This window comes from Triticum aestivum, chromosome 7D (assembly GCF_018294505.1).
Source record: "Triticum aestivum cultivar Chinese Spring chromosome 7D, IWGSC CS RefSeq v2.1, whole genome shotgun sequence".
NCBI classification, from domain to species: domain Eukaryota; kingdom Viridiplantae; phylum Streptophyta; class Magnoliopsida; order Poales; family Poaceae; genus Triticum; species Triticum aestivum.
Window position 1 is genome coordinate 376,582,713 of NC_057814.1, and position 11,358 is coordinate 376,594,070.

Below are 11,358 nucleotides of genomic sequence, written 5' to 3' on the forward strand. Positions count from 1 at the left end.
TGCCTCGACACGTGGGAGATATAGCCGCATCGTGGGCGTTACAAGTTGGTATCAGAGCCAGGTTTGTTCTGACGCCCCGAGACCGACGCTCCAAACGCCTTCCATATATTTTGTGTTCGTTGTCTGTATTTATTTGGTTGTTGCATTCATCATCGCATTGCATCCACATGTTTTCATAAAACTTGCATTCCGCTTATAGTTGCCGCGTCCCCCCTTGCTATCGTTGACCATTTCGAGACCAACAACACTTGCAACGTTGCTCCTCGTTTTCTCTCTTGTCTTCTCTGGGGCCTTTTGTCAGACACTTTGTCTTTGTCGACCCCTCTCAGACCACCCCTCGCGCGCGTCCGAAAATTGTCCTGAACCCGACCCGAGTTGTTGTTACCGATGGGTCCGGATCATACCCTAACATCTATAAAACATCACCGTTTTCTTTGTTGGACTCTCCTAGCTTATTTTTCTTGACCATCCGATTTAAATCGGAGGGACCAAATATCCCCTAACCTAAATTCATCTGCTATATATATTAGTCTAACCCGAGACCAAATCCCTAATTTCTAGGGATCCTCCTAGCCGCCGCCGCCATTCTCTCCCGCATCTTCCTCGGGATCCCCCTGATCCACCCACCTGCCCGATCCACCCAACCAGCGCCGCCACCTTCCCTCTGCTCCATGCCGCCACTCCCGCGCCTCCACGCGCCCGCATCCACCAGAGGAGCCCGAGTTCCCCTGCCCTGAGACCGCGCTGCCTCCACCTCGTCCTCAACCCCGCACCGAGCGCCGAGTTCCACCCTGCGCCACCCGTCGGCGAGCCGTCCGCCAGGAACTGCGTCACGCCCTCGCCTCTTCTTTCTCTCCTGGTTCCTTCCTCCTCCTAAGCATCTCTCTCTCTCTTTCTTGCAGGCACCTGTCACCTGCCCTGGCCGCCGAACCCTGAAGCCGAGCCGCCATGAACAGCTCGCTCCGGACCAGCAGCAGGTCCATGCCGCCCCGCCCCACCTTCTCCTCCTTCCTTCCTTTCTTTTCTTCTATGCGTCCCCAACTCCCTATCGACTCTCTTTGTACAGGAAACCACCATGGCCACCGACCCCCTGCCTCGCCTTAGATCTCGCAGGGTTGCCACCTCGCTGCCTGGACCCACCGTCCCCGCGCCTTCTGGCCTCCTCCGCGCCCGATTCTCGCCTTTCCCGAGTTCCCCTGCTGCCATGGACGCCAAGCCGACCTTCTTCGAGCCCTGCTTCCCTTGTAGGCGGCCCCGTTCGTCTCCAGCCGTGCGCCTGCATCGATGGGGGCAGCGCTCCCGAGCGCGTTGACTACGCCCTGCCTCGCCCCGATCTGCCTGCCTGGCGCCCGCAGCCAGCACCAGGCCTCCTCTGCTTCCAGTCGGGCCTCAGCCCATGGGTGAGCAGCCCCCGGCCTTTTCCCTCTGTTGGGCTTCGTGTCCAGATTTGGCCCAGAGTCTTTCTTTTTAGGCTCTGCGATTTTGTCCATTATCCAGAGTATTGCAGATTTGCAGAAAAACCCCTATATGTTCATGCATCTAATAACTAATTAACCGTGCATCGGTTTAAAATGATTTAAATATGTAAAATGCTTAGAATTTTATCTAGTTTCACATTATGCCACTTTCATCCATGTTTAAAATGCTGTTTGATTAATTTGCTCGAATGCCATGTTAAAATGATTTATTTCCATAACTAAATAACCGTAGCTCGGATTTTAATAAACTTTATATGTAAATGGGGTAGAAAAATGCCTAGTTTAACATGGTGCACTTTATTTTGCTGTTTAACAACATTAAAATTGTTTTTAGGGCAGAACAGTACCAAATCTAAAATATGCATATGAGGATTTTCCGGAATTGTTATTTGTTGTTCCGGCCTCATTTAAATTTGCCTAAATAGTTAGTTTACTTATGCTTCACCCCTTGCCATGTTTAACAACATTTAATATTGTTGGGTACATAACCAAGAGAGAACTAAATAATTGATGTGGTGTTTCGTCAATATGCAACTCGTTGCATATTGAGCTCCACTTAATTTGTAGTGTTGTTTGTTGCACTTTGCCATGCCATGCTCATTAAACCGGACATGCATCATACTTGATTGTGCATCATGCCATGCTTATGTGTGGTGGTTTACTATGTTGTTTGTTTCTTTCCGGGTTGCTTCTCTCGTTAGCTTCGGTTTCGTTCCGGAGTTGTGAGGATTCGTTCGACTACGTCCGTTTGTCTTCTTCATGGACTCGTTCTTCTTCCTAGCGGGATTTCAGGCAAGATGACCATACCCTCGAAATCACTTCTATCTTTGCTTGCTAGTTGTTCGCTCTATTGCTATGCCGCGCTACCTACCACTTGCTATATCATGCCTCCCATATTGCCATGTCAAGCCTCTAACCTTCACCTTCCTAGCAAACCGTTGTTTGGCTATGTTACCGCTTTTGCTCAGCCCCTCTTATAGCGTTGCTAGTTGCAGGTGAAGATGAAGTTTGTTCCATGTTGGAACATGGATATGTTGGGATATCACAATATCTCTTATTTAATTAATGCATCTATATACTTGGTAAAGGGTGGAAGGCTCGGCCTTATGCCTGGTGTTTTGTTCCACTCTTGCCGCCCTAGTTTCTGTCATACCGGTGTTATGTTCCTTGATTTTGCGTTCCTTACGTGGTTGGGTGATTTATGGGACCCCCTTGACAGTTCGCCTTAAATAGAACTCCTCCAGCAAGGCCCAACCTTGGTTTTAACACTTGCCACCTAAGCCTTTTTCCCTTGGGTTCTGCAGACTCAAGGGTCATCTTTATTTACCCCCCCCCGGGCCAGTGCTCCTTCGAGTGCTGGTCCAAACCGAGCGATGTCCGGCGCTCCCTGGGCAACCAGGGTCTATGCCAACCCGACGTCTTGCTCATCCGGTGTGCCCTGAGAACGAGATATGTGCAGCTCCTATCGGGATTTGTCGGCACATCGGGCGGCTTTGCTGGTCTTGTTTTACCATTGTCGAAATGTCTTGTAAACCGGGATTCCGAGACTGATCGGGTCTTCCCGGGAGAAGGAATATCCTTCATTGACCGTGAGAGCTTATAATGGGCTAAGTTGGGACACCCCTGCAGGGTATAAACTTTCGAGAGCCGTGCCCGCGGTTATGTGGCAGATGGGAATTTGTTAATATCCGGTTGTAGAGAACTTGACACTTGACTTAATTAAAATGCATCAACCGTGTGTGTAGCCTTGATGGTCTCTTTTCGGCGGAGTCCGGGAAGTGAACATGACTTTTGGGTTATGTTTGACGTAAATAGGAGTTCAGGATCACTTCTTGATCATTACTAGTTGACGACCGTTCCATTGCTCCTCTTCTCGCTCCTATTTGCGTATGTTAGCCACCATATATGCTTAGTGCTTGCTGCAGCTCCACCTCACTACCTTCTCCTACCCATAAGCTTTAATAGTCTTGATCTCGCGGGTGTGAGATTGATGAGTCCTCGTGACTCACAGATACTTCCAAAACAGTTGCAGGTGCTGATGATACCAGTGCAGGTGATGCAACCGAGCTCAAGTGGAGTTCGACGAGGACCTTGTCGTTACTATGTTTCGTTTCCTGATGATCAGTAGTGGAGCCCAGTTGGGACGATCGGGGATCTAGCATTTGGGGTTGTCTTCTTTTATTTTGGTTCCGTAGTCGGACCTATGTGTGTACTCTGATTGATGTATGATTTATTTATGTATTGTGTGAAGTGGCGATTGTAAGCCAACTCTTTATCCCATTCTTGTTCATTACATGGGATTGTGTGAAGATGACCCTTCTTGCGACAAAACCACAATGCGGTTATGCCTCTAAGTCGTGCCTCGACACGTGGGAGATATAGCCGCATCGTGGGCGTTACAAGTTGGTAATCAGAGCCATCCCCGACTTAGGAGCCCCCTGCTTGATCGAATCGCTGACGTTGTTGAGTCTAGAACAAAAATGTTTTGAGTCTTAGGATTATATATCGGAGAGTAGGATTCTTTTTACTCCTCAGTCCCTTCGTCGCTCTGGTGAGGTCTCCTGACGTAGAAGTTTTGACTCTTCTCTCCTCAAATTTCACTAAAAAATTTTTAGGATCACGCGGGTATCTTGGAATCGTTCCGATGGTTTTGTGACGAGAACATTGTTCTTGGTGCCTCCTGACATTTAGGGGTTGTGGCAGTGTCCCGGGGAGTTGAGCTCCGAGGTGTTGTCGTCACAATTTTATCGTTGCAGTTCTGGAATACCTGAGTTTCGCCGACATCGAAAATCTCTTTTATGCAGTTGTTGGTGAGATCACCTCGACGCCACCCAGTACTGGGGCGGGAGTTCGGGAGTATTGCCATAACTCGTATAACGGATGCTTTTCGAAGGTTGAGGTAAATGATTTCCGAAGGTTTCTTGGTTATGTGTTGAAGGATGGATACAGCTGGATCTAGGTATTGTTAGTTTGGGTGAGATATTTTGTGTCCCCTGTATCCCCAACACCAGATTGCATAACCAGAAAGTTTCGGGAGTTTATAAGTGGGAATTCAAGTATCTCGTAGGATATCTTTCCGATAGATGCATGATATGAGATTGGGGTTCGACGTCTAGTGGTCCGCCTTTCCACGGTTGGTTTTACAGTGGTCTCGTAGTGTCTTAAAGAGTCCTTGGCTATGCCGACTCGGGGACGCTTCGTATGTCATGTGCACTGCCTTGTACATGATGGTGCTGTACGATCGAGCCCGTGTGGGCCCCACCAGGAAAACTTCGGACGAAATCTCTATCATATGTTTGTTCCGGCTTATTTTGCAAGCCAATCCTTTGTTTTGTTTTAAGTTGTGGTATTCGAGTTGCTTCAATGTCAAGTGTTGATTCCATACCTTTTCCAAGTGGTGTTCTCATGTTTCTATGGGAGTGTTAATCCTTCTTGGTCATCAAGAGTGTCATCCCAATTCTTTTTCCAACTGGCGTGCTTCTCTTCAAGTAAATCTGATCATTCCAACATTCGCAAGATCAATTCTAAGTTTTTCTCAACGGTGTCCGTTTCATCCGACCCAAGTTGTTTTTGTTTTCCCACCCTCCCACCCTTTTTCTTCAAGGACTAAGATTTCTTAACCAAGTATCCTTTTTATTGATGGGAAGTCTCTCCATCCTTTTTTTCAATCAATGTTCTGATCCGATGATTTCCCATGAAGATACTAACGAAGCTTCAAGTTCATCATCCTTCGTTGTTATTTCTTCTCCGGTGGATTCAATTCAAGCTTTCAGTGTTGATCATATTCCTTTCCTCGCTTCAATGCTTTCTCATACCGGTGCACCTCTCAATCATTCACCTCTCACTATTTTCATTGGTTCCGGAGTGTACAAGATATCTCAGAAGATTCACATTTCCATTCCCAATCCGTTCAAGCTATCTCGAGGTTGTTATCTCTTTTGAGCCATTTAATTCGACCGGCGCAATCTTTCTTTTAAATCATTCAACGGTGTATCTTTTGAGTGGGCCCTAACCCACAGGTCTTTTTCAGGATCTTACCCGACTCTTCTAATTTTTCTGGAGTTATTCTCAAATTCATTTCAAAGTTTGACGTAAGAATGATTTATCATCAGTCAAATGCCTTCTCCAAGATTTTTCACATTCTTTTCATCATTGGTTCAACCTTTCTAATCTTCATCCCGGAGTATCTCAACAATTTACGGTGGTGTTTCTTGTCACCATTCTCAATAGTTGAAGACCGAAGAAGAATTTCTCTTGAATCTTGGTCCATCCTCTTCAAAATTCATAGTTCTAGCTTCTGCCATCCTCTCATAATTGTTTTCGATTGCGAGAATTTTTTTCATACCCATCTGAAGCATTTCATGAGTTGTTTCCATTTCTTTCCTCCGAAGCCCATCATCTCAGAATTATTCATTCCAGCTTTCAGCTCTCATTCTCCAAATCTTACCGGTGCATCATTCAAATATCCTCTAATCAGTTCATGATCTCTTCGTCCTCATGTATCTAAGTTATGTCAAGTATCTTTATTCGTTTTCTAATCCTTCCCGGTGTTTCTTTATCTTTTCTTCGTTCATTTCCAATTCTTACGGTGGTTCGTTCAAGATTTCTCTTCCTTCGTTATCATATCAATTCATTCGTTCTTTCCAAATCCTACCGGCGGATCGTTGAAGACTTTTCTCAAGTTTGCGCAATATCTATCTTAATCCTTTCTACGAGAATAAGTAGTATGCAAAATCCGTGGCTTGTCATCAATCTAAATTGGTGAAGGATACGCGTAATGTAATTCTTATTCTTGTTTCCTCCAAGTGATTAATTCCTTCTTCCGGAGTTCGTTCATGATATCAAATTCTCGGTTCCAAGTTGTTCATCTTTTCTTTCTGGAGCTCCAAGTTACTTCAATTATATCATTTCAAAGCTTCATCTAATCATTGCAAGGCTTCTCCCAGAGTTCTTTTCAATTTTCCCTTTCGTTTGATCATTCTTTTATTATCGTAGTTCTTCATGGAGGATCTACATGGTGCTTCGTCAAGGATTCCTTTCATTCTTCAATTGTTCTTCAAGAGTTCTCTCGGAGTCAAAATTCGTCAAGCTATACTCCAAAATAATCATGGTGCTCAAAACATGTTTTGTTTTGTGGAGTCCAAGCATTCTTCATCTTGCATTCTAAAGTGCAATTCGTTCTACCTTATCATTTGAGGTGGTGTTATGTCATTCTTGACAATTTGAGTTTGCGTTTCTTGATTCACATGTTGTCAAGAATGAAATATTTTAAATCCACCAATCTCTTCGTTGGAGTTATCTTGTGTCATATTTCACCTAAAGCCTTCCCTTAGGAATGTTGCTATTATGGTGCTTATCAATGATCCAAGTTTTCTCCTATCCTCCCGGCGAGAGAAGTTTTCATCTCTTCGTTGATCTCAAGCAAGCAATTGTTTCCGTTAGTGGCGGGTTGTCACCTCATAATTTTGAGATGTGTTCCATAAGCCCACAACAAGCTTGTTCTTTTTGTTGTTGATTTCCCAACAACTCCGTTATAACCTTCTTGGAAGGATGCTTTCCAAGCTCATTTGTGGCAGAAGTTGTCATTTTCTTCCTCCATTCTGTTATTCCAATGATCTATTTTTCTATTCTTTCTTCCGAAGGCATTGTGATGTTGCTCTTTTCACTCATCATCTCGATTTGTGAGGAACGTGTTCTTTTCATGCTTATCCATTTCCAACCGGAAGTGTCGTGCCCTCTTTTCAAGTTCTTCCCATTCTGTCAAGTTTTGCCTCCCTTCTCAACCGGAGTGCTGTCTGAAATCTTTCTGACCCATTGTGCCATTCTTTCGATAGTTCCGGAGGCAGTGTGTTGTTGATTTCATGAAGTATCCTCTCATCTTGTAAAGTTCATGTTCAATTCCTTCCATTTACAGTCGGAGTGCTGTCCAAATTATATCATTCTTATTCCTTCTTTATCTTGTTTTAACCGGAGTGTTGTGTCTACCATTCCTCTTTTAACCGGAGTCTCATCAAAGTGCTTTCATTTTGCCAAGTTCATATTCTATGCCTTCCATTTCCAACCGGAGTGTTGTCATAATTGATCCTTATCGTTCCTTGTACATCTCTTTTCAACCGGAGTGCTTGCATGTACTTCTTGTCCATTGTAACCCTTTTCTTATGTCTTTCAACCTACAAGGCTCCCGTAATGTTCCTTGTTCCTCTTTCCTAACGGATTGTTTTCAACTTTGTTCATCTTCGTTGTATTCTCTCTTTTAATTTGTTCAACCTCTCAAGGTTCGTGGTTTCACTCGTTTGCCAAGAAGCAACTTAGTTTTACCTCTTCTCTTCCTCTTCCGTTTCTCTTCGGTGCCATCCTAGATCTCGGGACAAGATCCTTTTGTAGTGGTGGAGTGTTGTGACGCCCCGAGACCGACGCTCTAGACGCCTTCCATATATTTCGTATTCGTTGTGTGTATTTATTTGGTTGTTGCATTCATCATCGCATTGCATCCGCATGTTTTCATAAAACTTGCATTCCGCTTATAGTTGCCGCGTCCCCCCTTGCTATCGTTGACCGTTTCGAGACCAACCACACTTGCAACGTTGCTCCTCATTTTCTCTCTTGTCTTCTTCGGGGCCTTTTGTCAGACACTTTGTCTTTGTCGACCCCTCTCAGACCACCCCTCGCGCGCGTCCGAAAATTGTCCTGAACCCGACCCGGGTTGTTGTTACCGATGGGTCCGGATCATCCCCTAACATCTATAAAACATCACCGTTTTCTTTGTTGGACTCTCCTAGCTTATTTTTCTTGACCGTCCGATTTAAATCGGAGGGACCAAATATCCCCTAACCTAAATTCATCTGCTATATATATTAGTCTAACCCGAGACCAAATCCCTAATTTCTAGGGATCCTCCTAGCCGCCGCCGCCATTCTCTCCCACATCTCCCTCGGGATCCCCCCCCCGATCCACCCACCTGCCCGATCCACCCAACCAGCACCGCCACCTTCCCTCTGCTCCATGCCGCCACTCCCGCGCCTCCACGCGCCCGCATCCACCAGAGGAGCCCGAGTTCCCCTGCCCTGAGACCGCGCTGCCTCCAACTCGTCCTCAACCCCGCACTGAGCGCCGAGTTCCACCCTGCGCCACCCGTCGGCGAGCCGTCCGCCAGGAACTACGTCACGCCCTCGCCTCTTCTTTCTCTCCTGGTTCCTTCCTCCTCCTAAGCATCTCTCTCTCTTTCTCGCAGGCACCTGTCGCCTGCCATGGCCGCCGAACCCTGAAGCCGAGCTGCCATGAACAGCTCGCTCCGGACCAGCAGCAGGTCCATGCCGCCCCGCCCCAGCTTCTCCTCCTTCCTTCCTTTCTTTTCTTCTATGCGTCCCCAACTCCCTCTCGACTCTCTCTGTACAGGAAACCACCATGGCCACTGACCACCTGCCTCGCCTTGGATCTCGCCGGGTTGCCGCCTCGGTTCCTGCACCCGCCGTCCCCGCGCCTTCTAGCCTCCTCCGCGCCCGATTCTCGTCATTCCCGAGTTCCCCTGCTGCCATGGACGCCAAGCCGAGCTTCTTCGAGCCCTGCTTCCCCTGTAGGCGGCCCCGTTCATCTCCAGCCGTGCGCCTGCATCGATGGGGGCAGCGCTCCCGAGCGCGTTGACTACGCCCTGCCTCGCCCCGATCTGCCTGCGTGGCCCGCAGCCAGCGCCAGGCCTCCTCTGCTTCCAGTCGGGCCTCAGCCCATGGGTGAGCAGCCCCCAGCCTTTTCCCTCTGTTGGGCTTCGTGTCCAGATTCGGCCCAGAGTCTATTTTTTCGGCTCTGCGATTTTGTCCATTATCCAGAGTATTGCAGATTTGCAGAAAAACCCATATATGTTCATGCATCTAATAACTAATTAACCGTGCATCGGTTTAAAATTATTTAAATATGTAAAATGCTTAGAATTTTATCTAGTTTCACATTATGCCACTTTCATCCATGTTTAAAATGTTTAAAATGCTGTTTGTTTAATTTTGCTCGAATGCCATGTTAAAATGATTTATTCCATAACTAATTAACAGTAACTCGGAATTTAATAAACTTTATATGTAAATGGGGTAGAAAAATGCCTAGTTTAACATGGTGCACTTTATTTTGCTGTTTAACGACATTAAAATTGTTTTTAGGGCAGAACAGTACCAAATCTAAAATATGCATATGAGGATTTTCCGGAATTGTTGTTTGTTGTTCCGGCCTCATTTAAACTTGCCTAAATAGTTAGTTTACCTATGCTTCACCTCTTGCCATGTTTAACAACATTTAATATTGTTGGGTACATAAACAAGAGCGAACTAAATAACTTGAATGTGGTGTTTCGTCAATATGCAACTCGTTGCATATTGAGCTCCACTTAATTTGTAGTATTGTTTGTTGCACTTTGCCATGCCATGCCTCATTAAACCGGACATGCATCATACTTGATTGTGCATCATGTCATGTTTATGATTGTGTGTTTACTCTGTTGTTTGTTTCTTTCTGGGTTGTTTCTCTCGTTAGCTCCGGTTTCGTTCCGGAGTTGTGAGAATACGTTCGACTACGTCCGTTTGTCTTCTTCATGGATTCGTTCTTCTTCCTAGCGGGATTTCAGGCAAGATGACCATACCCTTGAAATCACTTCTATCTTTGCTTGCTAGTTGTTCGCTCTATTGCTATACCTCGCTACCTACCACTTGCTATATCAAGCCTCCCAAATTGCCATGTTAGCCTCTAACCTTTTCACCCTTCCTAGCAAACCGTTGTTTGGCTATGTTACCGCTTTTGCTCAGCCCCTCTTATAGCGTTGCTAGTTGCAGGTGTAGATGAAGTTTGTTCCATGTTGGAACATGGATATGTTGGGATATCACAATATATCTTATTTTAATTAATGCATCTATATACTTGGTAAAGGGTGGAAGGCTCGGCCTTATGCCTGGTGTTTTGTTCCACTCTTGCCGCCCTAGGTTCCATCATACCGGTGTTATGTTCCTTGATTTTGCGTTCCTTATGCGGTTGGGTGATTTATGGGACCCCCTTGACAGTTCGCCTTGAATAAAACTCCTCCAGCAAGGCCCAACCTTGGTTTTAACATTTGCCACCTAAGCCTTTTTCCCTTGGGTTCTACAGACTCAAGGGTCATCTTTATTTACCCCCCCCCCCCCGGGGCCAGTGCTCCTTCGAGTGCTGGTCCAAACCGAGCGATGTCCGGCACCCCCTGGGCAACCAGGGTCTATGCCAACCCGACGTCTTGCTCATCCGGTGTGCCCTGAGAACGAGATATGTGCAGCTCCTATCGGGATTTGTCGGCACATCGGGCGGCTTTGCTGGTCTTGTTTTACCATTGTCGAAATGTCTTGTAAACCGGGATTCCGGGACTGATCGGGTCTTCCCGGGAGAAGGAATATCCTTCGTTGACCGTGAGAGCTTATAATGGACTAAGTTGGGACACCCCTGCAGGGTATAAACTTTCGAGAGCCGTGCCCGCGGTTATGTGGCAGATGGGAATTTGTTAATATCCGGTTGTAGAGAACTTGACACTTGACTTAATTAAAATGCATCAACCGTGTGTATAGCCGTGACGGTCTCTTTTCGGCGGAGTCCGGGAAGTGAACACGACTTTTGGGTTATGTTTGACGTAAGTAGGAGTTCAGGATCACTTCTTGATCATTACTAGTTGACGACCGTTCCATTGCTCCGCTTCTCGCTCCTATTTGCGTATGTTAGCCACCATATATGCTTAGTGCTTGCTGCAGCTCCACCTCACTACCTTCTCCTACCCATAAGCTTTAATAGTCTTGATCTTGCGGGTGTGAGATTGCTGAGTCCTCGTGACTCACAGATACTTCCAAACCAGTTGCAGGTGCCGACGATACCAGTGCAGGTG